The sequence below is a fragment of the Heterodontus francisci genome, chromosome 42 (genome assembly GCF_036365525.1).
Source record: "Heterodontus francisci isolate sHetFra1 chromosome 42, sHetFra1.hap1, whole genome shotgun sequence".
Classification (NCBI taxonomy): Eukaryota; Metazoa; Chordata; class Chondrichthyes; order Heterodontiformes; family Heterodontidae; genus Heterodontus; species Heterodontus francisci.
In genome coordinates, this window is record NC_090412.1 from 2,417,658 (window position 1) to 2,443,588 (window position 25,931).

Consider the following 25,931-nt stretch of genomic DNA (forward strand, 5'->3'; position numbering starts at 1 on the left):
GCAGAAACTGACAGACTCCGCCCGATGACATGGCTGCTGGACAGGCAGATGGTTCCCCTCCTCTGAGACCCTTACTCTCCAGGGCACTGCATTCCCCCACTCTGTGCATCATCTTCAAGTGTGTCAAATTCAGAATAAAATCTCCTGCACAAGTTGTGATCATGCACAATTTAATGTTTCTTTGATAAGGTTGCCCGAAGACAATAAGTGAGGCAATTTCATAGCCTAACAGGGAATACTGAAAATTCTATCACTGCCCTGCCGAGGTTAAATCTTGTGCCACTGCATCTGAGTGTTCTGCATATCCCAGTGCCTAAAAGACTCTCATTTACTGCTCAATCCCCACTTCAGCAATGGTAGAGCTTTTCACCGTTTTATCCGTCCTCTGGACTGCTCTCCCTAAACCACCCCACATTGCAGCCTTGAACACCCCTCACCAGCACCTGCCCCAACCGCCCACCCCGAACTTCCTACATACTTTCAATGTCTTCCTCTCCTCCATGCAAACTGCTGTGAAGTGATCTCCTTTGCCAAGAGTTTTTATAAAGGAATATTACTACTGTTTAAATGCGGATCCCCGATTAATGCTGTAGACTTCAGCCGAAGCATGAAGTATGCTTTAGTCTGAAATCGCGCGAAAAACTTTCATTTGCGCAATCTGAAACGATCATTAAATTGAGAAGGATCTGACTTGCAATGTATAAGGACAAAATGTTTCAGGCAGCAGAAAGGCTGGTAACCAGAGATCATCAGATTTAATGTAATTTTCAAAATATCGGTGGCAACATGAGAAAAATAAATTTACGCAGTGAGTTGTTGTGATCTGGGATGTGCTGCCTGAAAGGGTGGAAGTAACTTTCAAAATGGAATTGGATAAATACTTGAAAAGCAAAAATTTGCAGAGAAGGAGAAAGGATGTGGGTCTAGTTGGATAGCTCTTTCAAACAGCCAGCATAGGCACGATAGCTGAATGGCCTCCTGTGCTGTATCGTTCGCTGACTGTGTGTGCAAATCGCACAATCAGATCAGATTAACTCATTCATTAATCATCACTGTCCAGCACTTTCTACGGATCACAATCACTCTCTACAACTATTATGAAAATAATTGGCTGACACCTTCCCTGCATTAGAGCCTGAAGGAACCAGCCACATTTCCATTGATGAACAGGCCCATTACCATGTTTTGAAGTAATTAAATGTGTTGCCTTCGATGAATAGTCATTGCCTCTTATCCAATGAGGATGAGGAAGATGCTGCTTCAGACGTGTAGGGCTACGCACTCTGGCACCAAGTACACATCGCAGGTCAAATCACACCATTAATGCAGTAAATGTCCAAGATGCTTGGTGGGAGAAGACTTGTATATATAGCTAGGAGTTTGCAAAGGGAGAGAGGAAGACAAGTCTGTTAAGGGATTGGGAAGTGAGGATGAGGATGCTGAAGACAATGGAGGTCAGTGGGAATAGGGCATTCAGACAATAATATTGTGCAATCATATCCTCAGCATCACACAAGAAAATGGTGTAGGCATCTCTGTCTTTATAAAAGGATGGATAAGAATTGGTTTTGTCAAATAGTAGACCGTTATATTGTACCTGAAGTCACATTTATCTGGGAATCCTTTTGCAGTAAAACTCAGTTTTACCGAATTTATCCTGAGAGTTGACATGTGTTTCTGCGAGACAACATGCCTGTATCCCTCCCTTAAGTTAAGTGGCTTCAACTGTATAAGAGATCCCAATTACTCCGCCCAAAAGAGAAGAAATTGTGACTTGACTTCAAGATAATAATTGTCCCTTTAACTCCTTCCATGGCCAAGTTTCACTGTATCTCACTGCTCCCCTCCAGCTGTACAAGATAATAATTGTCCCTTTAACTCCTTCCATGGCCAAGTTTCACTGTATCTCACTGCTCCCCTCCAGCTGTACAAGATAATAATTGTCCCTTTAACTCCTTCCATGGCCAAGTTTCACTGTATCTCACTGCTCCCCTCCAGCTGTACATGCTTGCACGTACGCTTCAGTGCTCAGACACTTGGTTACTTCTTGTCCCCACTCTCTCTATAGTTGCTTCTTCAGTCAGAGTGTCTGGAACTGCCTCTCCAGATCCCACACCACCTCCCTCTTTGCTTTCAAAAGCCTCTTCAACCCTGTCTTTGCTGCCCTTAACTTTGTCACCCTCCCTTTTTGCTCAGTACCTACCATCACTCCTCCATTTTGTAAAACTCCTGTAGGTACCTCTCATACAAGGAACACAGTAAAAATTAAAGTTGTTATTGTTGTTGAAAATAAATACTCCCTGACTGCCACATTTGTGAATCAAACAAAACAATCAGAATGAATGCTCTGAAGCTTTACTGTTTATAGGGACTTCTTAGCTGCTTAATTTCTTGTGATCAACAGTGGGAACATAAGCCTTTGCTGCTTATAAACAGATGGTTTTGTAACAGCAGTTATAGCAGATGCCAGATTAAGCCTTCTGAGAGTTTTTAAACTGAGAACAATTTAAAGAATAACTGTTTATGACATTCTCACGACAGAACTGAGTTCTGACAGTGGTCATTCTTATAGTGCTGACATACGAACTAGGAGCAGGAGTAGACAATTCAGCCCCTCGAGTCTGCTCAGCCATTCAATACGATCATGGCTGATCTCATCTCGGCCTCAACTCCACTTTTCTGCCCGTTCTCCATAACCCTTCAACCCATTACTAATTAAAAATCTGTCTATCTCCTCCTTAAATTTACTCAATGTCCCGGCACCCACCGCACTCTGGGATAGTGAATTCCACAGACTCATGACCCTTTGAGTCAAGTAATTTCTCCTCATCTCTGTTTTAAATCTGCTATCCCTTATCCTAAAACTATGACCTCTTGTTCTAGATTGCCCTACCAGAGGAAACATCCTTTCTACGTCTACTTTGTCAATCCCCTTAATCATCTTATATACCTCAATTAGATCTCCTCTCATTCTTCTAAACTCTAGAGAGTAAAGGCCTAAACTGCTCAATCTCTCTTCATAAGACAAACTCCTCATCTCTGGAATCAATCGAGTGAACCTCCTCTGAACTGCCTCCAATGCAACTACATCCCTCCTCAAGCAAGGGGACCAAAACTGTATGCAATACTCCTAACTGTTTCATAAATATTTTTGTGATGCTCATATTTGAGACTCAATATAGAAGCACAGCTGAAAGCTTAATCTTAAATGTTGACAGAGTTGCTGTGTGTATCTAACACATTGTTTTATTTCCAATTTCACTCAGTTTATCTTTTAATCCATAAAGATTCAACTGATTGAATTATATTGAAACAAAAGGGGTTTTTACCTGCTATCAAAGTTCAATGAAAAAAAGAACTTTTGCTCCACCCAAGAGCCACTTCTATCACAGACTGACTCACCCTAGAGTCCTCATCCCATCTTCTGTCCTCACTTCACTGTCTAGTTTCCAGCTGTTGTGACCAGACAGTGTTTAGATGCAGGAATGCCAGCTGCTTCTTAAAGGTGATGAAACTTCCCTTTTAATTACACTGTTCCCAGTAGTGTCTGGGTGGAATAAATTTGATGAGAACACACACTTGAAGAATTTCAACTGAAGTGTCGGAGGATAAATTTTATAATCATCACTAGTTTGTTATAACTATGTCACCTTTCCCTGGACGGAATCGCCCCATGAATGATGGTAACTACTTTGCGCAGTGTTGTAAAAATCTCACAATGAACTGTTCAATTCCAATCACTCAAAATCTATTAGAAAATTAGCAATTAAGGCAATAAAATTAGACTGTTTAATTAGCTTAAATTCTGTTATTGTAGATTTGCTTTTTGCGTAAAGTTCACTGCTGTCAGTCTTGGAACTGCCAGAGAACTATTTTAACAAGGTCTGCACAGGGGTGGGATCACAGAGGAGACAATGTAAACTACAATTTACATACTGAAATTAAACCAACAGACAGCTGCACTCCATCCATCCTGAACCTGTTCCAGTAAATTAACAGCCTGTTGAGCCCCCACTGCTTGATGGCAAGAAGCTCCCTGCATTGAGAAAATGAATCTACTCAGCAAACAGATGTCTGCCTTTTATCAACTAAATTGGGAAGGCTGAAGATAATGTCATATTAAAAATTATCTAACATTAGAGGAGTGTGCTTTAATAGGCAAATTACATTTCTGAAACAGTTTTGGCATTATTATGCTGGTGTGCTAACAATACCACCAATCAAAACATGCAACAATGATAAAAAGCATATTTATCAATTCTCTGAAATCAGCAATTTGAAGCTCAAATATTTTGATAATTTGAAGTAGTTTCTTTAAATGTGGTCTATCTGAAGGGATGCAACTTAATTCCCATTTACACTCAGGAAAAGACTTTTTGTTATAGTCCCAATAATGAATGAGGTTGGATGATTTTTAAAATCTCTGCATGTCGCAGTTACTGGTGCATTATGCCTCCAGGTTAAAGTGCACACACCCTCCCAGTTAGCTGGCATTTCTGACATAAAAGCAGAAAACGTTGGAAATACACATGGGTTCATTAGTAACCACTAGAGAAAAAGCTAGATTTGTGTTTTTGAGTTCCGACCTTTTATAAGGTGGTTTCTGAAGGCTTTACTACCAGTTTTGCTTCAAATTCAGATTTTTGTACTTGCAAGGTTTGCTTTTTGATCCATACAGATAGATTTATCACTAATATGCAGCTGTTGAAAGTGAACCCTCATTTATTGGGCCAGAGCTTTCCAGGATTTCATAAATAGCCAGTTCCCGATTTCAATCTCTGGAGGGCAACAGCAGTTTCGCATTACCATTGCCATTCTCAGCTGCTTCTTTAAATCTCTTCATGGCTGAATTCGATGAGCAGCAAGTTTCCCGTCGACTCCCTTGGGAAAAGGAAGGAAGGAAAACACCTCACTGTTCTCCCCATAGGTAGTGGGCATGCTACAAGGGTCTCCTTGTTAAGTAGTATTTCGGAATCTGATTCGGGATTTTGGCTCTGGTCACCAATCCTCCAAATGAGAATAAACCATCTATAGAGAGTGTACTTCGTGCAACCAAACATCCTAAGGAATTATGAGGAGTTGATGGAGGAAGAAGTAGGAAAAAAATTAAGGCAGGGAGGGAGTTGAAAGCATGGTTAAAGTGGCAAAAGTTTTAAAGGAGGCGAGTTAAGTAGTAACACAGAAAGGATGAGGAAGCAGATTGGGGAGTGCAGGATGGCACTCTGACAGTGCAACAGCAGCAGTGGGAAAAGGACACAGACCAAAATGTTTCTGAATGGCCAGCAGATGTTGGAAATCAATAACACACTTGTTTAACATGCTGTTAGTAAGTAAGTTATTTAACAGCAGTGTGGCTAAGTTGTGTCGTCCTTTGGGGAAGGCTCCAAGGTTTTCTCATATGCTGTTCATATTTATAATTACTTTTATACTGAACTTTGATTAGACACAAACTGTAACAAAGAGAAAAAGAGAGCAGTGTGGCTGTGCTGAGCGACTGCGGTTGAACGACAGCATTTTTACCATGGGGACACAGACGTAGTCTTCATCAAGCATAACTTAAAGAATAATTTGGCATTAAGCTGTATTAGCTTCCATGTCATTGACTCACTGCCTCCAATGAGAAGCACAAAACCATCAAACCTCATTCATTACACAACCAAGAGAGTTACAAAAAAACTTCATTCTTGAGCAGATGGAGGCAAGATCTAGACTGAAATGATATTAAACTTGATGAATTTGTCATAAACAATTTCTGACCTTACAGTAGCTCTGCAGTTCCCTGGAGAAAAACATTCCAGGACCACATTCTGACTTCTTGAATAGGTTAATTTTCATCTTCTCCGTTTGAGAGGTAAACTGGAGCTGAACTGGCAACCTGTAATGGAAAGTTCCTATCGATTTCCATTTCCACTAAAATCCACAGAAATGGAAATTTATGTCGGGTGGATGATCTGTGCCACCATCTTATCAGTGAAGACAAAAAAGGCCCCTAACATCTTTTAGATTCACCTCCATTATGTCCCATTCTAGATTCTTAATATTGTCTTGAACTTATCCTCTGTGCACCTTCCCGTGATATGGAACTGCTTGCTAACCAAGGGATGAAGACTTCAAATGAATTAGAAAATCAGAGATAGGAACTTGGACTAATACATGATCTCACTATCTGCACATATTACGTGAGAATAAATGGACATATGTAAGTGAATGACAAGATAACTCAGTCAAGGAAATCAGATGCCACCATAAACAGCACAAAACATGAGTGGTTACACTCTTCAACTGAGCAGACATTAACTTACCACCTTAATGCACTGCAAAATAGCAGGTATGATGCACATTAACATTTTATTTTCAGTCAATTGCTTCTCTTTAAAGTGCTCTGATGCTATTTTTCTCCAGCAGTTACAGGCCTGATTATATAATGTAGAACCTGCTGTACCAGGTCATAGAGTCATTTACAGCACAGGAGGCCACCATTCGGCCCATCAAGTCCATGCGGTTATTGCTCAGTGAATTTCAGCTTGTATATATTACACAAGTGCACACAAATAGAATCTAGCCATTTCATCAAACAGCTACCAAATAGCAAACAGGTTTGTGCATGCAAGGTTGTGCCACACATGCAGCATGCAGTCAGCAGTGATTATATTGCATTGTACCATACCACGCTTTATCATAGAAGTAATGGACAACATCCTCAACTCCTTGCATCAGCCAATGAGAAGGGAGAGACAGAGAAAGACAAGGACATGGGCAGTGACATCACAAATGATGAACTGTATTATTCAGAGCATTGGATAACATTGTAGTTACAAAAAAACCCTGACCTCTTAACCTAGAGAATTTCCATTTTGCAAGCAAACTTTTCACGCAGGATTTGTATTTATGGCCTGACATATCATTGTGTAGTTTGGAGCTCCCTAAGTGATGTCCTGCACAGTATATAGAGCTTGCTGTGTGATGTACTGCTCGGTATATAGAGCTCTCTGTATAGCGTTCTGCTCAGTATATACAGCTCACTGTATGATGTATTGTATATTAAGCTCCCCTGTTCCTTGAACAGAGCTCATCTGTCTTATGCACTATTAACTGTTTATTATATGCCACTTACTGTGTAAGTTATTGCTCAGTATATAGGATCCATGTGTAATACACTCCTGAATGCAAAGGTATTGTGTAACACAGTTAGTATAAACATCCTGAGCAATGTACTGCATAATGCACAGGCCTCATTTAATTGTACTCTGTTCAGGAAATATTTCTGCTTCAGAATGCAATAACAGTTCCACATTGTCCAGAATTTGATGAACTGTGATCATGGGAGCATTATTGTTACTTATAACTCACGATAAGCAGGGTTAAAATTAGTAAAAAGCAAAGCACAAATTATTAGTCCTCCACCTCCAAGCCTTCCGTGTGGATAGACCCAGTATTTTACCGTCTCACTGACCTCTGCCTCATGGGAAGTGGAGTTAATTTCAGATGAGTTTTCTTTAACAAAAAGTAAGTTTTCACCCTTTTTCAGCAAGGAGTGAAGAACTGAGCCTTTTTTGAGCGTTGTCTGAGTATTACTATGGAGATCAGCAAGGTCCACACAGTATTGGTATAATGCTTTATAACTTCACATTTATTGTCCAATGGATAACTTACATTACAAAACTTTACAACTAGTGGCATCTAAGGGGCACAAAACTAGTATTGTGCACTCCTCTTAACCAAGCTAATTCCTCAAAACATTTTAATATCCAGTTGACTCCATTTAAATGAATACCTCATATTTATAAAATTGACTATTTTCACCCTTTTTCCAAGTTATTCTCTAACCACAGCAAAGAAGCTGGCTAGGGGCCGGCAGCACGACCTCTATGTTGTGCTGAACTAGCTTTCGAAAGACATGTGGCCTCCTCAGGGCAGATTTTCTCCTTAGTCTCCATGCCTCCCGTGGCACCATTATCTAGTAAATAAACCCCCAACCATTCCCAATTGGTGCTGTTCTATTAATTCCTGTTGAGCGTATATACATATCTTCTTTGGCCTCCTTATCTCGAGAGACAATGGGTAAGCGCCTGGAGGTGGTCAGTGGTGTGTGGAGCAGCGCCTGGAGTGGCTATAAAGGCCAATTCTAGAGTGACAGGCTCTTCCACAGGTGCTGCAGAAAAAATTGGTTGTCGGGGCTGTTACACAGCTGGCTCTCCCCTTGCGCTTCTGTCTTTTTTCCTGCCAACTGCTAAGTCTCTTCGACTCGCCACACTTTAGCCCCGCCTTTATGGCTGCCCGCCAGCTCTGGCGAACACTGGCAACTGACTCCCACGACTTGTGATCAATGTCACAGGACTTCATGTCGCGTTTGTAGACGTCTTTAAAGCGGAGACATGGTCGACTGGTGGGTCTGATACCAGTGGCGAGCTCGCTGTACAATGTGTCTTTGGGGATCCTGCCATCTTCCATGCGGCTCACATGGCCAAGCCATCTCAAGCGCCGCTAACTCAGTAGTGTGTATAAGCTGGGGGTGTTGGCCGCCTTGAGGACTTCTGTGTTGGAGATACGGTCCTGCCACCTGATGCCAAGTATTCTCTGGAGGCAGCAAAGATGGAATGAATTGAGACGTCGCTCTTGGCTGACATACGTTGTCCAGGCCTCGCTGCCATAGAGCAAGGTACTGAGGACACAGCGTATACATATCCAACCAGATTTCAAGTCGCTGTGATGCCTTCACATCCCTCCTAAAGTTGAGTGCCCAGAACTGGACACAATATTCCAGTCGAGGGAAAATCTGTGGTTTTCTAAAGGTTCATCATAACTTGCTTGCTTTTGTACTCTATTTATAAAGCCCAGGATCCCCTTTACATTTTTAACCACTTTCTCAACCTGCCCTGCCACCTTCAATGATTTATGCACATATACCCGAAGGTCCCTCTGCTCCTGCACCAACTTTAGAATTAGAATTGACTGATTATTTCTGCAATGATGAAAGATAGAAAAGTAAGAGTGATGGCAATGTGAAATCATCTGCAATTTGGGAAACATTTCATTAGAAAGACAGACTTTCACTTAAATAGAACCTTATCATGTCTCTCAGAAGTGCCTCCAAGCACTTCACATTTCATGAATCACTTTGAAGTGCAGTGTAGCCAAATATGGTGGCCACTTTGTTCACAGCAAAGCTCAGAATTCAGAGGTATCAGGCAGCAGAAAGTGCTGTTAATATTTTATGGCAAGTTTCAGATTAGTGATATTCTCAATCAGTATAATTTTGAGACACGCAAGATAATGTCTGCATGAGAGTTATACCTGTTGGAAGTACAGATTTAAGAGCAGCTATAATCCAGTGCCTTCCACCCTCCAAAGGAATCTTACTGACAGGCACTTCAGTGGAGTTCTTTTTGAAGTCAATGCTACTTCTAAGTAGGTAGGTCCAGTCAACTGACTGGAACAGAGAGAGAAAAACTGATCCCAAAGGTGCCCAGCACCAGGCAAAACAGGAGCCGTCATTTTGCAGCTGCTGGTCATTCAGAAAATGACTTACAAAGGAGGAAGCAAAAGGCCACCAAGATGGTGTACTGTACACAGTTTCGGTCTCCATATTATAAACAGGAGTTAGAGGCACGAGAGAAGTTGCAAAAAGGACTCACAAGGATGATACCAAAACTGAGAGGATATACTTATCAGGAAAGGCTGAACTGGTTGGGACTCTTTTCCCTAGCAAAGAGAATGCTGAGGGTGACCCGATAGAGGTCTTTAGATTATGAATGGGTTTGATAAGGTAGTCATAGAGATGATGTTTCCACTTGTGGGGGAGTCCAGAATTAGGGGCAATAAATATATTTTCCAGTTCTGACAAAAAGTAATTGACCTGAAATTTATCACGTTCGGCAGAGGCCCTTTTACATGTTGATGGCAGGAACAAATCTCATTGAAGGTGCCCTGTAAGGCTGATAACCCACAGAGCCATACCAGCACCTGTGTGTTCATGGGCCCCTGCTCTTCTTCGAAATAGTGCCGCGAGATCTTTTAGATCCACCTGAGGGGGCAGATGGGACCTCGATTTACCATCCGACAGTGCAGCACTCCTTCAATACTGCAATGCAGCATCAACCTAACTTTATGTGCTCAAGTTCTGGAGTAGAATTTGAATCCACAACTTTCTGACTCAGAGGTGAGAGTGCTACCAACTGAGCCACGGCTGACACACAAAGCAATATAACTTTTCATTTTAACTTTTCTAAATGAGTGTTAACTTTTCTGTTGTAGGATGGTATAATGAGTTAAAAATAATATTTTCTCTATCTATGTCTTTTTTGGTTGAAGTGCTGTATCATCTATACAGAGTAGTGTAAATTGGCTCAGAATTTAAAGTCAAAGTAGAATGTGGTCTCACCAGATTATTCTCACCTGTGAAGAAATGTCCTGTAATGCTGTCCTAATGTACCTTTATACCTAACATACAAGTTGTCCTAGGAAGGCAGCATTCGGAAAATCTGTGCACTTCTGCTCTCTGTATTTAATGTTTCTCATTAAAAGGTAAGAGGAGACTGACAGAGCCATACCACCACCAGGGGAGTTATCCCCAGTAATAAAAACAAGAAATGCTGGAACCACTCAGCAGGTCTGGCAGCATCTGTGAAAAGAGAAGCAGAGTTAACGTTTCGGTTCCGAAGAAGGGTCACTGACCCGAAACGTTAACTCTGCTTCCCTTTTCACAGATGCTGCCAGACCTGCTGAGTGGTTCCAGCATTTCTCGTTTTTATTTCAGATTTCCAGCATCCGCAGTATTTTGCTTTTATTTTAGAGTTATCCCCAGTGTCCTGGCCAATATTTATCCTTCAATCAACACCACTAAAACAGATTATCTGGTCATTATCAAATTGTGGTTTCTGGGAGTTTGCTGTAAAATTAGCTGCTGCATTTCCTACATTACAAATGACTACACTTCAAAAGTTTTGGGACATCCCGGTGGTCATGAAAGACTCTATTTAAATGCAACTCTTTCTTTTTACACATCATATGTTTCAGTCATACAGGTAAGAGCTTGAAAAAACATGTTAAGGACATATATGTCTGGTTTCAGATGGGGAAATAGCTGTATTTTCTACAAATCAACTGTTAATCTTCAAGTAATTAAACTGTGGTTGTCAATTTTTTAGTGTAGAAATGATAAGAAAATTTGCACATTGTCCTGGCCACTGATCTTCACTATTGATACTCAATGAACCAAAATCAAACTGTCGCTACATACAATGCATGCTTGATAGCTGTGTAAAATCTGGACAAATTATTAAAAAACATTGTGTATGCACACTTCCTGGATCTAGCTTCCTCTTGTCTTTGTTTTGGCCATGAGTTTATCTCAATATTGAACATTGGGGCGGCACAGTGGCGCAGTGGTTAGCACCGCATCCTCACAGCTCCAGGGACCCGGGTTCGATTCTGGGTACTGCCTGTGCGGAGTTTGCAAGTTCTCCCTGTGTCTGCGTGGGTTTCCTCCGGGTGCTCCGGTTTCCTCCCATATGCCAAAGACTTGCAGGTTGATAGGTTAATTGGCCATTATAAATTGCCCCTAGTATAGGTAGGTGGTAGGGAAATATATAGGGACAGGTGGGGATGTGATAGGGATATGGGATTAGTGTAGGATTAGTATAAATGGGTGGTTGATGGTCGGTACAGACTCGGTGGGCCGAAGGGCCTGTTTCAGTGCTGTATCTCTAAACTAAACATTGAAACTATGTAGACTTTAGAATGGAAATCCATAGCGTAAACAGTTAACTGTAACAATGCAGCGCGTAGGTTCCGGTGCTATGGAACTCAATTGCATATTGTGGGCAATTTACTAGATATTACAAAATCTAGCTAGCTGAGAGCAATTAATAGCCGTTATCTCATTGGTTGATTGGGGGGGGCAGAGAGAAGATGGCATCACAAAAGGTCAAGGGTAAGAAATTTATATTCAACCCACCCAGCTTGTCTCTCTTCTACTCTAATTACATCAATGCAGCATCAAGTGGATTATGAACGTCTTTGGCTCTGCCCCCGTGCCTGGCAAATTATTCCGAACATCATCACCTGTTGAGTAAAGCCATTTCTCTTTAATATCTATTTTAAATGTACTTTTCACCAATGAAAAATTGATGTTCTCTGTGGTCCAAATGGCCTGACTTACTTTAAAGTAATGTACAGGGTTTATCTTATCTATCCTATTTAATATTTCATATACTTCAATAAGTTATCTTATTAATTCCTTCTTTAGATTACAGAACTCAAGCTTCTCTGATCTTTCCTTGTAGCTCATCCTTTTTATGTTTGTAATTAGCCTTGTTCTTTTGTGCAGCCTTCCCCATGCATTTATGTTGTTTTTATAGCCTGGTGACCAGAACTGAGTACATTATTCCAAGTGTAGTCTGACCAATGCATTGCAACACTGTAAAGCCTTACTTAGCAAAACCTTTGCGGACTTTGATCCTATTGTTCTGGCTATACAGATCAACATTGTGTATTTTTTAAAATTGCTTTGTCATACTGGCTAGATACAAAGTGACAGATCTTCCACTACTCTCTGATCAGCCGTGGCTCAGTGATAGTACTCTTGCTTCTCAGTCAAAAGATTGTGAGTTCAATCCCTGCACCAGACACAAGCACATAATCTAGGCTGGCACTTCAGTGCAGTACTGAAGGAGTGCTGCACTGTTGGAGTTGCCATCATTTGGTTGAGATGTCAAACTGAGGCCTCATCTGCTCTCTCTGGTGTGCGTAAAAGATTCTGTGACACTATTTGAACAAGAGTAGGGGAGTTAATCACCCACTGATCCCACCCACCTAATGCCCTGGACAACATTTATCATCAAACATCATTACAAAACAGATTACCGAGTCATTTATCTCATTGCTGTTTGTGGGACCTTGCTTTTTGCAAACTGGCTGCTGTGTTCCCTGCAATAGTGGCTACATTTCAAAAGTGTTTCATTGGGTGTAAGGCGCTTTGTGACATCCTAAGTTTGTGAAAGGCACACCACAAATCCAAGTCCTTCCTTAGTCTCTCAGTCCGAATTCTATTTCATTCTCTATACATTTACAGCACACATTTTTTTCTTTCAGTGTGAAATCTATTACATTTGCAAGTATTAAGTGTCATTTTCCGTTTGTCTGCTCATGTGCATGACTGGCCTAAGCCCCTTTGCAAATCCTTTATAGCATCTCCTGTTTCTATTGTTCTCCGTAGAAATGACAGAATACTGATAACTACAGGATTCTGGCATTAAAGCTAGAGTACCTTTCATTTCCCTCATTAAACCAACTTCTTACAGAAAAAAAACATAGAAAATAGGAGCATGAGTGTGGCCACTTTGGGCCTACTCTGCCATTCAAAAAAGATCATGGCTGATCGTCTAATTCAGTATCCTGTTCCCGCTTCCTTCCCATATTCCTTGATCCCTTTGGCATTAAGAAATATATCTATCTCCTTCTTGAATATATTTAATGACTTGGCCTCCACTGCCTTCTGCAATAGAGAATTCCACAGGTTCACCACCCTCTCAGTGATGAAATTTCTCCTCATCTCGGTTCTAAATGGCATACCCAGTATCCTGAGATTTTGACTCCCTGGTTCTGGACTCCCCAGCCATCGGGAACATCCTCCCTGCAACTAGCTTGTCTAGTCCTGTTAGGTTTCTGAGAGATCCCCTCTCATTCTTCTAAACTCTAGTGAATATAGGCCTAGTCACCCAATCTCTCCACATATGTCAATCCTGCCACCCCAGGAATCAGCCTAGTAAATCTTCTTTGCACTCCCTCCATGGCAAGAACATCCTTCCTCAGATAAGGAGACCAAAACTGCACATAATATTCCAGATGTGGTCTCACCAAGGCCCTGTATAACTGCAGTAAGACATCCCTGCTCCTGTATTCAAATCCTCTTGCAATGAAGGCCAACATACCAACCGCCTTCCTAATTGCTTGCTGCACTTGAATGCTTGCTTTCAGCAATTGGTGTACAAGGACACCCAGGTCTCATTGCACCTCCCCCTTTCCCAATCTATCACCATTCAGATAATCTGCCTGTTTTTACAACCAAAGTTGATAACCTCACATTTACCAAGTTACACTGCATCTGCCATGCATTTGTCCATTCACCCAACTTGTCCAAATCACATTGGAGCCTCTTTGCATCCTCCTCATAGCTCACTTTCCCCCCCAGCTTTGTGTCGTCTGCAAACTTGGAAATGTTACATGCAGTTATTTATTTATTTACATTTATGCAGTCTCATTTTCTACCTTGGATTCCTATGTCTTATAGTTCCATGTGAAATTCTGTCAAAATTGCTCAAAAGTCCAAATAAATGTATCACAGGGGGTTTATCTATCTGTAATATCCATAAAACACCTGAAGATCTGTGTCAGGAAGGGTGTCCCTTTCTAAATATATGCTCCTGTTACTATAAATGAAACTAAAACCCTAGGATGCCATTACTGCCCCTGACTGAATATGATATATATGACCATACTTCCCACTAATTTGAAATTACAAACACAGTGATTATGTCACACTCAGGGGGGTATTGCCCTGCATTAAACTGCAATGAGTTTCCAGTCGGCCTCCTCACATTACTAACGTCAAACCTGCCAAAAATTAGACAAAATCAAAATAAAATAGCTGTCCCATATGGCCATGAACTTGGCCATGCTATTAAAAGCATGAGAATTTCAAGGCTGTAAATTTGAAGTTTTGTTCAGTTATAAATCACAGGATATAGTCTGACAGTCTTTGATATATTTTCACTATCTTATAATCAGTCCCAGGCATCCATTATTGCCAATATAAACCTTCTGAGCCCTGCCATTATCTCATTATACTTTGATCACTTCCATGTAACTATTACCTTTACAAGCCATCGGAATCTCTTGATTGTACTCCTGCATAGTAATGGTTCCCAGTTTGCTATCATTCTCTTTGTAATTGATTGGAAGGCACCCAGTATCTTTGCTCTACATGTTAGAAAATGCTACAAGTTTCTTTGAATATATCATTTAAAAAGGAATTGGTTAGGTATTCTGAAAAGGAAGAATATAAAATGAGGTGGCGAAGGGGAGAGGAATGAAATTAGATAGCTCCAGTTGAAGAGCTAGCAGCTGCACAAACATGATGGGCTGAGTGGCCTCTTTTTGTCCTGTAATTTTGATCATTTTACTGTACTATTGAGTTCAGCTGGACATTTCTACATCTCCTTTAACTTGTTGCATCATGCATCTCAATCAATGAACAGTTAAGGTGGTTTACATGCTTTTTGTTCCCTATTCAAAAGTAATGATAATCGCTTTTCTACAAAGATTTCCATTCTGAAAACCTACATAAATGTGTTGAAAAAATGCTTCCTCTGTTGTTTGGATTCCGGTTTTTAAAACACCGCTTTGCCTTTCAATAGTTTCACAGCAATTCCCATGAGTCCTTTATGATTCAAAAGATGCAAATTTAATGTGATCAGGCCTTACAGAAGTTAGCTGACCAGGGTTAACAATTGAAGTTGTAAAATAAAACTAGGTTTTCAGTCATCATGGTAGAAACAGGTATTTTAATCAGTTGAAATATCTCAATTCATTACTTGTTTGAAAGAAGAAACTGAAGATTAGCATAAATAAGTATATATTTGCACCTTAATACAGTGGAGTCTCAGCATTTGTATCAGTCAGTCTCCTTAAACTTTGATAAATCAAGACTTCACTCAGATGTCAGTCAGTTCTACAGAGCTCTGATTATGTTATGAATTTTCTTTTAAGGAAAGATTTTACCAATTCAGTTTTGTTCTTGAGAAATTTCTTTAAGGTGTTCTTAAACCCATTTAACTCACAGTAAGTGTGGGTAAATGCCAGTTAGTCACAGAGTCATAGAGTTATACAGCACAGAAACAGGCCCTTCAGCCCATCGTGTCCATGCCGGCCATCAAGCACCTATCTATTCTAATCCCACTTTCCAGCACTTGGCCCGTAGCCTTGTATGCTATGGCGTTTCAAGTGCTCACCTAATTACTTCTTAAATGTTGTGAGGGTTCCTGCCTCTACCACCCCTTCAGGCAGTGTTCCAGATTCCAACCACCCTTTGGGTGAAAAATGTTTTCCTCAAATCCCCTCTAAACCTCCTGCCCCTTACCTTAAATCTATGGCCCCAGGTTATTGACACCTCCACTAAGGGAAAAAGTTCCTTCCTATCTACGCCCCTCATAATTTTGTATACCTCAATCAGCTCCCCCCTCAGCCTTCTGCTCGAAGGAAAACAACCCCAGCCTATCCAATCTCTCTTCATAGCTGAAATGCTCCAGCCCAGGCAACATCCTGGCGACTCTCCTCTGCACCCTCTCCAGTGCAATCGCATCCTTCCTATAGTGTGGTGACCAGAACTGTACACAGTACTCCAGCTGTGGCCTAACTACCATTTTATATAGTTCCATCATAACCTCCCTGCTCTTATATTCTATATCTCGGCTAATAAAGGCAAGTATCCCATATGCCTTCCTAACCACCTTATCTGCCTTCAGTGATCCATGGACACCAAGGTCCCTCTGACCTTCTGTACTTCCTAGGGTCCTACCATCCATTGTAAATTCCCTTGCCTTGTTAGTCCTCCCAAAATGCATCACCTCACACTTCTCAGGATTAAATTCCATTTGCCACTGCTCCGCCCATCTTACCAGCCCATCTATATCGTCCTGTGATCTAAGGATTTCCTCCTCACTATTTAGGACACCACCAATTTTCGTGTCATCTGCGAACTTACTGATCATACCTCCTATATTCACATCTAAATCATTAATGTACAATACAAACAGCAAGGGTCCCAGCACCAATCCCTGTGGTACACCATTGGTCACAGGCTTCCAATTATAAAAACAACCCTCGACCATCATCCTCTGCCTCCTGCCACTAAGCCAATTTTGGATCCAATTTGCCAAATTGCCCTGGATCCCATGGGCACTTACCTTCTTGACCAATCTCCCATGTGGAACCTTATCAAAAGCCTTACAAAAGTCCATGTAGACCACATCAAGTGCTCTACCCTCATCTACACACCTAGTCACCTCCTCGAAAAATTCAATCAAATTTGTACGACATGATCTCCCCCTGACAAAGCCATGCTGACTATCCTTGCCTCTCCAAGTGGAGATAAATCCTGTCCCTCAGAATGTTTTCCAATAGTTTCCCTAACACTGATGTTAGACTCACCGGCCTGTAATTACCTGGTTTATCCTTACTACCTTTCTTGAATAATGGTGCCACATTCGCGGTCCTCCAGTCCTCTGGCACCTCTCCTGTGGCCAGAGAGGATTTGAAAATGTGTGTCAGAGCCCCTGCTATCTCTTCCCTTGCCTCACATAACAGCCTGGGATACATCTCATCTGGGCTGGGGGTTTATCCACTTTTAAGCACGCTAAAACAGCTAATACTTCCTCCCTTTCAATGCTAATATGTTCAAGTATATCACAATCCCCCTCCCTGATCTATACACCTACATCGTCCTTCTCCATAGTGAACACAGATGAAAAGTAATCATTTAAAACCTCACCTATGTCCTCCGGTTCCACACACACATTGCCACTTTGGTCCCTAATGGGCCCTACACTTTCCCTGGCTATCCTCTTGCCCTTAATATACTTAGAAAATGCCTTGGGATTTTCCTTGATCTTGCCAGTTAGTGTTTATCATGTCCCCTCTTCGCTCTCCTAATTACTTTTTTAAAATACCCCCCCCTACACTTTCTATACTCCTCTAGGGCCTCCGCTGTTTTCAGCCCTCTGAATCTGCCATGAGCCTCCTTTTTCTCCTTATCCAATCCTCTATAATCCTTGACATTCAGGGTCCCCTGGACTTGTTGATCCTACCCTTCACCTTTACGGGAACATGTTGGCCTTGAACTCTCACTATTTCCTCTTTGAATGACTCCCACTGGTCCGATGGAGACTTTACTACAAGTAGCTGCTCCCAGTCCACTTTGGCCAGATCCTGCTTCATCATATTGAAATCAGCCTTCCCCCAATTCAGTACCTTTATTTCCAGTCCATCTTCGTCCTTTTCCATAACTACCTTAAATCTTACAGAATTATGGTCATTATCCCCGAAATGCTCACCCACTGACACTTCTACCACTTGGCTGGCTTCATTCCCTAAGATTAGGTCCAGTAGGGCCCCTTCTCTTGTAGGACTTTCTACGTGCTGGCTCAAAAAGCTCTCCTGGATGCACTTTAAGAATTCCGCCCCCTTTAAGCCTTTTGCACTAAGACTATTCCAGTTAATATTGGGGAAGTTGAAATCCCCTTCTATTTTTACCTTATAATTGTTACACCTGTCTGAGATTTGACGACTGCTCCTCTATCTGTCCCTGACTGTTTGGAGGCCTGTAGTACACTCCCACCAAAGTGACTGCCCCCTTTTTGTTTTTAAGTTCTACCCATATGGCCTCATTTGAGGAACCATCTAAGATATCATCCCTCCTTACTGCAGTAATTGACTCCTTGATCAACAGTGCAATGCCACCTCCTCTTTTACACCTCCTTTGTCACGCTTGAAGATTATATACCCTGGAATATTGAGCTGCCAGTCCTGCCCTTCCCTCAACCATGTCTCTGTGATAGCAACAATATCATATATCCATGTGTTAATCAACTCCCTCAATTCATCTGCCTTACTTGCAAGACTCCTTGCATTAAAATAGATGCAATCCAACCTTGCATTATTCACTTGGGCTAACAGGTCTATATTTGCTCTGCCTTCCAGACTGACTTAGTTTCTCTTCTATATTTGGCTGTACATCACCCTCTACTGTACCTCCACTCTGTATCCCATCCCCCTGCCAAATTAGTTTAAACCACTACCCCACAACAGCACCAGCAAACCTCCCTGCAAGGATGTTGGTCCCGTTCCAGCTCAGGTGCAATCCGTCCGACTTGTACAGGTCCCACCTTCGCCAGAAACAGACCCAGTGATCCAGGAAACTAAAGCCCTCTCTCCTGCACCATTTCTTCAGTCACACATTCATCTGCTCTATCCTCCTATTCCTATACTCACTAGCACGTGGCACCGGGAGTAATCTGGAGATTACAACCTTTGAGGTCCTGCTTTTTAATCTGCTACCTAGCTCCCTAAATGCTTATTGCAGGATCTCATCCCTCTTTCTACCTATGTTGTTGGTACCAATATGAACCACGACCTCTGACTGTTCACCCTCCCCTTCAGAATGCCCTGCAGCCGCTCCGTGACATCCTTGACCCTAGCACCAGGGAGGCAACATACCATCTTGGAGTCACGTCTGCAGCTACAGAAACACCTACCTGTACCCCTTACGATAGACTCCCCTATCACTATAGCTCTCACACTCTTTCTCCTCCCCTCCTGTGCAGCTGAGCCACCAGTTCACACACACCTGATCCAGTATGAATCACCATATGCTTGTTTATGCCAGAAGTGCAAACACATTTAAAGGCTTGTGCATCTATCAGAGACAAATCCAGGATTTGGAGTCGGGGGAAGAGAGGAGCATAACCAATGCCAGGAAAAGATGGCAGCGTCCCCCAGCGACTGCCCTACGCTATATTCCTGTATACATAAAATGCAAACCTCTGTAAACACTAATACATCATTCATGTCCCTACACTTCACATGTCTCAAACATATATTATACATAAAAACTGTAGGTTACATGCTTCCAGATAAATGAGCGACCATTTATTTAGTTAGCAGTCCAAGAGAGCAGGCTATTTGAAGTGACCTGCAGTTACTATCCAAGCAGCTTACCGCTGTCATGTGTATGTGACATGCACAACTATACATGTCTATTAAAATTGCTTTGAATTGTATTTGCTATGTATTTGGAGTTTAAAGCATCTTCTACTGCCTGTTTAGACAAAGTGAAAAACAATTGCAAGCAGAGTTTAGAAAAGTCCATGGTGTAACTGAATTCATATGCTCATTTCGCAACACCTAATATTAAGCACACAAACACAGTAGAAGATAGCAGAGAATTCTTGTATTCAGCTTATTCTATACTGAAGGAATAGTACTGAAATATTCACAATACATTAGCAATTACGAATAAGCTGTAAGGTTTTATTATCTAGCATGTAGGCAAGACAACTTGATCAGCTGTTTAGTAGGAACGGGCCAAGAGAAGAGGGGCTGGGTCTCACAGACAGGATGAGCTCAGGGAAATAGGAGGGAAATGAGAAGCTAATGTGGGTTTAGGGCTAGGGTGGGGGGAACCTGGGAAAGATTTGGATTGGTGGGCTAGGGGAAGGGAAGGATGTGACAGAGGCAGCTGAGCAGATGGTCTCAATCTTAGTTACACTGAAGTTCATTAACTTCTCACATTTGTTGTTGGAGGTGAGGGTGGACGGCAGGGCAGAGGCATTTAAGACGATGGTTGGTTGAGGAGAAAAAGAGCCGGGGGTGGGGGCTGCTCATCAGGATGATCTCACACTAGCAAGTGATTTTGGCAGAAAACAGTAAGGCTTGATGGTGCTTTATGCGGTCCAGCCAGATCTGGCAACGGATGGTAAACCAGTAATGCATCAGATATGCTAGAGTCTGTGCCCCGGGACTTCAGGAAAGGAAGATGGTAGCCATACCGGGGGAGTGTCCAGGTTACAAGTGAGTCAAGGTTTTATTCAGAAAAAAAGAACATATCAAAGCTGGAGGGAAGGAAGTGATTGAGCAGAAGTTTCAGGGTGAATGTAATGCAAAAGGCTTGAAAATTGAGTTTTTGCAAGAGCAGTCATCAGTGACTTGCAGCAGAGTTTCTTCCAGAGACAGATGCATAAAGGAAGTGGGTTTGAAAGAGGGTAGGGGAATATGGACAGTGAAGGACAGAAGGAAGTATTTGGAGATGGCCTTATCTATGCACCAAGACAACAGGAATAGAGGGGCCACGTGAGATGGTAAGGTCAAAGAGTTGGCCATGTACATGGGCAGGAGACTTTATATGGAATCAGGGGTTAAGGGGCAATGGAAGTGCAATGAAACAAAGGACAGAGGATAAGCTGAGTTGAGATGGAGATTGAACTCTCACTGCCTGTCGATCAGAGTGTAGATCCCTTTATAAAATACACTGTCAAATAGGATGTCAAGCTTATTACAAACAGAAAACCCATCACTCTCAGAATGCTAATCCTATTGCAAACACATCGTCCATCAATCACAGAATACCAATTCTGTTACAAACATCATTTCCAATACAGCTGCAATGTTTGCCAATTTATCATTACCACTGGGTTGGTCACTCAATTCATTCTTGCAGATGCCAAATGATTCTAGAACCTACAAGACATTCGGTATTCACTGTGTTAGGTCTTTGATTGTATTTTATGTTTTTGTTTAGTCAGTTGATACAGTATTTCCAAATCTTCTAGTGCTTCGTTACTACAAATTCTAGCAAGCAACTGTTTGGCAAGCAATTATTTGGACAGCCTATGCCCTTCTGGACATTATTTTTGCAACTTAACAGGCATCAAAAGCAAGTGTATTAGTGCCTACATTTACAGTATAAAACATATATAAGCCAAGATATTTCTTGGGCCTGGAAGCTTTTAAACTGCATACTGGTTTTAGAATGGTACAGAAGGAGGGGAAAATTGAAGGACGATAGACAGATAACCATTTTAGATTCAGCTGTAACTGTTCCCTGAAATGAAAAATTATATTTTAAGAGTAAATAAAATGTCCCCCAGCTCATACACAATTCTATGTCAAGTCATTGTAATACCTATGAACTGCTGATGGCAGTTTCCCTTGCAGGAAGCCTGCAGTAATATAATTGGAGGCACAGTGTCCCAGAAACTAAAATATATCATTAAAATCCATTCAAAGTCCTCATATGTTGGTAGACCAGTGTCAGTATGTAGGTTTCAGTGGCACAGGTGGGTTAAACAGAGTACAATTTCCTCCAGGATTTGGAATGCAACTGCACACACCTACAGGTACGTAGAAGCAAAACAGTACAATCAAGACTTCAGAGGGCGGCACAGTGGCGCAGTGGTTAGCACCGCAGCCTCACAGCTCCAGCGACCCGGGTTCGGTTCTGGGTACTGCCTGTGCGGAGTTTGCAAGTTCTCCCTGTGACCACGTGGGTTTCCGCCAGGTGCTCCGGTTTCCTCCTACAGCCAACGACTTGCAGGTTAATAGGTAAATTGGCCATTGTAAATTGCCCCTAGTGTAGGTAGGTGGTAGGAGAATGGTGGGGATGTGGTAGGGAATATGGGATTAATGTAGGATTACTTACTATAAATGGGTGGTTGTTGGTCGGCACAGACTCGGTGGGCCGAAGGGCCTGTTTCAGTGCTGTATCTCTAAGCTAAGCTAAGATTATTTAGTGTAGACCCAATTAAATTCAACATACTTTAAATTAGAACCCTAATATATTAATGTATCTGAAGCTCAACTGTAGAACAGCATTCTATGAAGCTTCGTCCACAAATTTTGTGAAGGAGGTGCTTGAACTTACAATCTTCTGACTCAGAACTGAGAGAGTTCTGATGAAAAGTCACGGACTTGAAACGTTAACTCCGATTCTCTCCCACAGATGCTGCCAGACCTGCTGAGTATTTCCAGCATTTTTTGTTTTTATTTCAGATTTCCAGCATTTGCAGTATTTTGCTTTTATTATATATGAGTGTGTATCAGTTGTGCTGAGCTGACACAGGACCATTACATGCAGCAGAGAAAAGGGATTTTCATCTCTTTAGTTTGTTAGATTTGAAATGAAAGTGGGAGTAAAGAACTGAGAGATGTGGTAATTTTTAAAAAAGCTTCCTTTAAGTTTTTTTTAAAAAAAAGAGCACCTCCTTCACAAAACTTGTGGAATCAGCTTCAACCACACATGCCAAAAAAAGCCTGGATTTTTAAAATCGGATTGTAGAACATTTCAAAGCACTTCATGCTGTGAATTACTTTTAAATGCTGCCTTAGCAAAATGTGTAACTGTTTTCCAACAATATCTCAAGGAGATGAACGGCCAATTAAGGTGTTTTTTGGTGGTACAAACCGAACAACAGTCATCACTGGCAGCTGTCTTTAATTGGGCAAATAACACTAACCATGTGCCATCACCATAGAAGATTGATTAGAGAGGAATGTTGCTCAGGACAGTGGGAGACCTTCTTAGTCTTTTTTGAACAGAGCCATGGATGTTTCAAAGCAAATTGAACCAGTGAAATAGGTACACGGAACCTTCAATGGAATGATAGCAGCTTTTTGGGAGCATCATCCTTGATACTTCATCAGATCATGAGAGATCAGTGTGCTACCAAGCTGACATTAAAAGCACAATCAATCATTCAGGAGGGAGCTGGATGTGATTCTGGAGTGAAGAGTATGGATTTCGTTTGAGATAATGATAGATGTGACTCTAAGGAAGATAAATCCAGAGTGTAAATTTGCAATCAGAATGAGCTAAATGCCACTTCAACTTTGGCAGCATAAAGTAAAACCACTCAAAATTTAAGAGTGCAGAATTAAAATATTTGAATTACTACACATCAGGCAGCTCGGAGTTGAACACACTCAATACTTCGATTTTGCCAGCAATCCAGAACATACTTGGAAATCAGCATCTTTTCAGGACATGCATAATTACTTGGGCCATTCAGGTAAACCCTTACTAATGGGCTAAGTTTCACTTTCAAAGGTTGCGTACATCACTGTCCAGATTGGAGCAATGGAACACCCCCTTATAAAATGCAGGATAAGCTAACCAAGTGCTGGGCTGCCATTCCAGAGGCCAAGGGGTGAAATTGAATTTAATAAATGTGATTTCTGGGCTAGCACAAAATTCTCACGAAATTGTTCTTTCGGGTTTGCACTATGTGGCTGACTCTTAATTCCCTCAGGGTGACTAGGGGTGGACTGCCTCAGCAATATCATTCACATTCCCAGAACAAAGAGGAAGAACTATTATCCTTGTTTAAGTTGCTTGCTTGTTCGTGAGGGCAGGAAATTAATGGCACAGCATCCTCTATGGTGGTAGGCATATTTAAAGCTTTGCTCTCCAGATCCATGCCACCATTTCGAAAGATATTCAAGGTCAAAATTATCCAGAAAGCTCAAGTCATGAACTAACTCGCAACACAGACCTGAAACATTAACTCTGTTTCTCTCTCCACAGATGCTGCCAGATCTGTTAAGTATTTCCAGCACTTTCCATTTTTATTATTGCAACAATATCATTTTACTCATGTGTATTTAGTTGATTTCACAACCCAAATCTGTACTTTAAGGTCTTCAGTCAACTGCATGCAGGGTTTCTACTGGGAATTCAGAGTTTGACCCTCCATGAGCTACATGACAAGAGTCCGAATTGTTTGCTGCCTTCATGGTGCTGTAGTTGTTCCAAAAGCTCTTTGTCTGAACCCTCAGTGGGGAGTTAGAGACTTGAACTAAAAAGGAATAGCAACAAGAACCTTGTCAACTTGCCAGAAATGTTTGAACTAAATCAGAAGTTGTACTTACTAAGGTTCATTAAACTATAGCAGCTATTCACAATGTTAACATACTTGTATTACATTGTTATATTTGCCATTTTTTGTGTTTTGTTACATTATTTCCCTGTAACTAAAGCTTTTCATAGTTCTAATCAGAAAACCTTTGGTCTGTATTGTAATATCTGCCAAAAAACAAAACTGGTAGCGCAGTGCAGGGATGTGTTAGATCTAGTAAGTAAGTGGGGTAATTACATGTCTGGCAGCATCTGTGGAGAGAGAAGCAGAGTTAATGTTTCAGTTCAGTGACCCTTCGTCAGAACGGTTCTGATGAAAGGTCACTGACCTGAAACGTTAACTCTGCTTCTCTCTCCATAGATGCTGCCAGATCTGCTGAGTATTTCCAGCATTTCTCGTTTTTATTTCAAACTTCCAGCATCTGCAGTAGTTTGCTTTTATTTTATATTAATTACATGTCTGTCGGGCATGCATCTCTCTAAGAACAGGGTATAGAAAAGGTATAGTTTCTGGATTGTATGTGACAATGATCTAGTTATAGGAATCACTGTCAAACTTTTGAAAAGACAATACAAGAAATGGAAGAACTGTCAAGCCTTTATAGAAAATGTTGGTAGCGGCCATTTCATTTCAGGCTTGTATTTAATGGCTCTCGGAACCATTTCATAACCTTTTAGATTCTTGCTGCACATGCACTGTAAAAGTTTGACCCAAACAGCTTGGTCAATATTGGCAGCTGTATAGGTTCTCCTGCAAGTGAAAAAATGTCCTGACTTGAAATAAAATAACATCTAAACACTTCTTCATCTGTAGCTTTGCTGCACTCCTTTGCAGGCTGTAAAACTTTCAGGCCACTCAATCAATACCAATATTGGTCTCCCAAAGGGATTGTACTCCCTCACCATCCTTCTAACTTCTAAATAGCGCTGAACTCACTTGAATATGCTGACTTAAAAACCATAAAGACATATATCCAATTATTTTTTTTACATGGACTACATTATCTCCAAGCCAACAATTTATTTTTTAAATGACCTGACTATATTCTGGATTGGATTACTAAGTAGTCACTCGAAAGCAGCCCTTAATTTCTATAAAATGAACAATTTTAAATAAAAAATGTCTTGTATTTATATAGTGCCTTTCACGACCACCAGACATCTCAAAGTGCTTTACAGCCAATGAAGTACTCGTTTAAGTTGTAATGCAGGAAATATGTAAATTTTAATTATGTTTTTGAACAGTGATTTGTCAGTGACAGAGGAAAGCATGGAATTATGTCTTTCATGCATGAAAACATTGACAGAGTGTTTAAGTTTCTATATACTATTGACTGCCAGAACTTAGCAGAGTCAATACATATTATCTAGAGAATACAGATGGCTGAAGATGTTGCAAAACCCTAAAATATTTGAGTCCTGGGATAATTAGCCAGAAGAATGAAGTTCAAGTTGGGTTTTATATGAA

General features: G+C 41.2%; 1 protein-coding gene across 8 annotated transcripts in view; it reads right to left on the reverse strand.

The window, feature by feature from the left end:
* The window catches only part of LOC137355388 (serine-rich coiled-coil domain-containing protein 2-like), a 636,521-nt gene that overhangs the window by 21,357 nt on the left and 589,233 nt on the right, over positions 1-25,931 (reverse strand). The window lies entirely within an intron of this gene.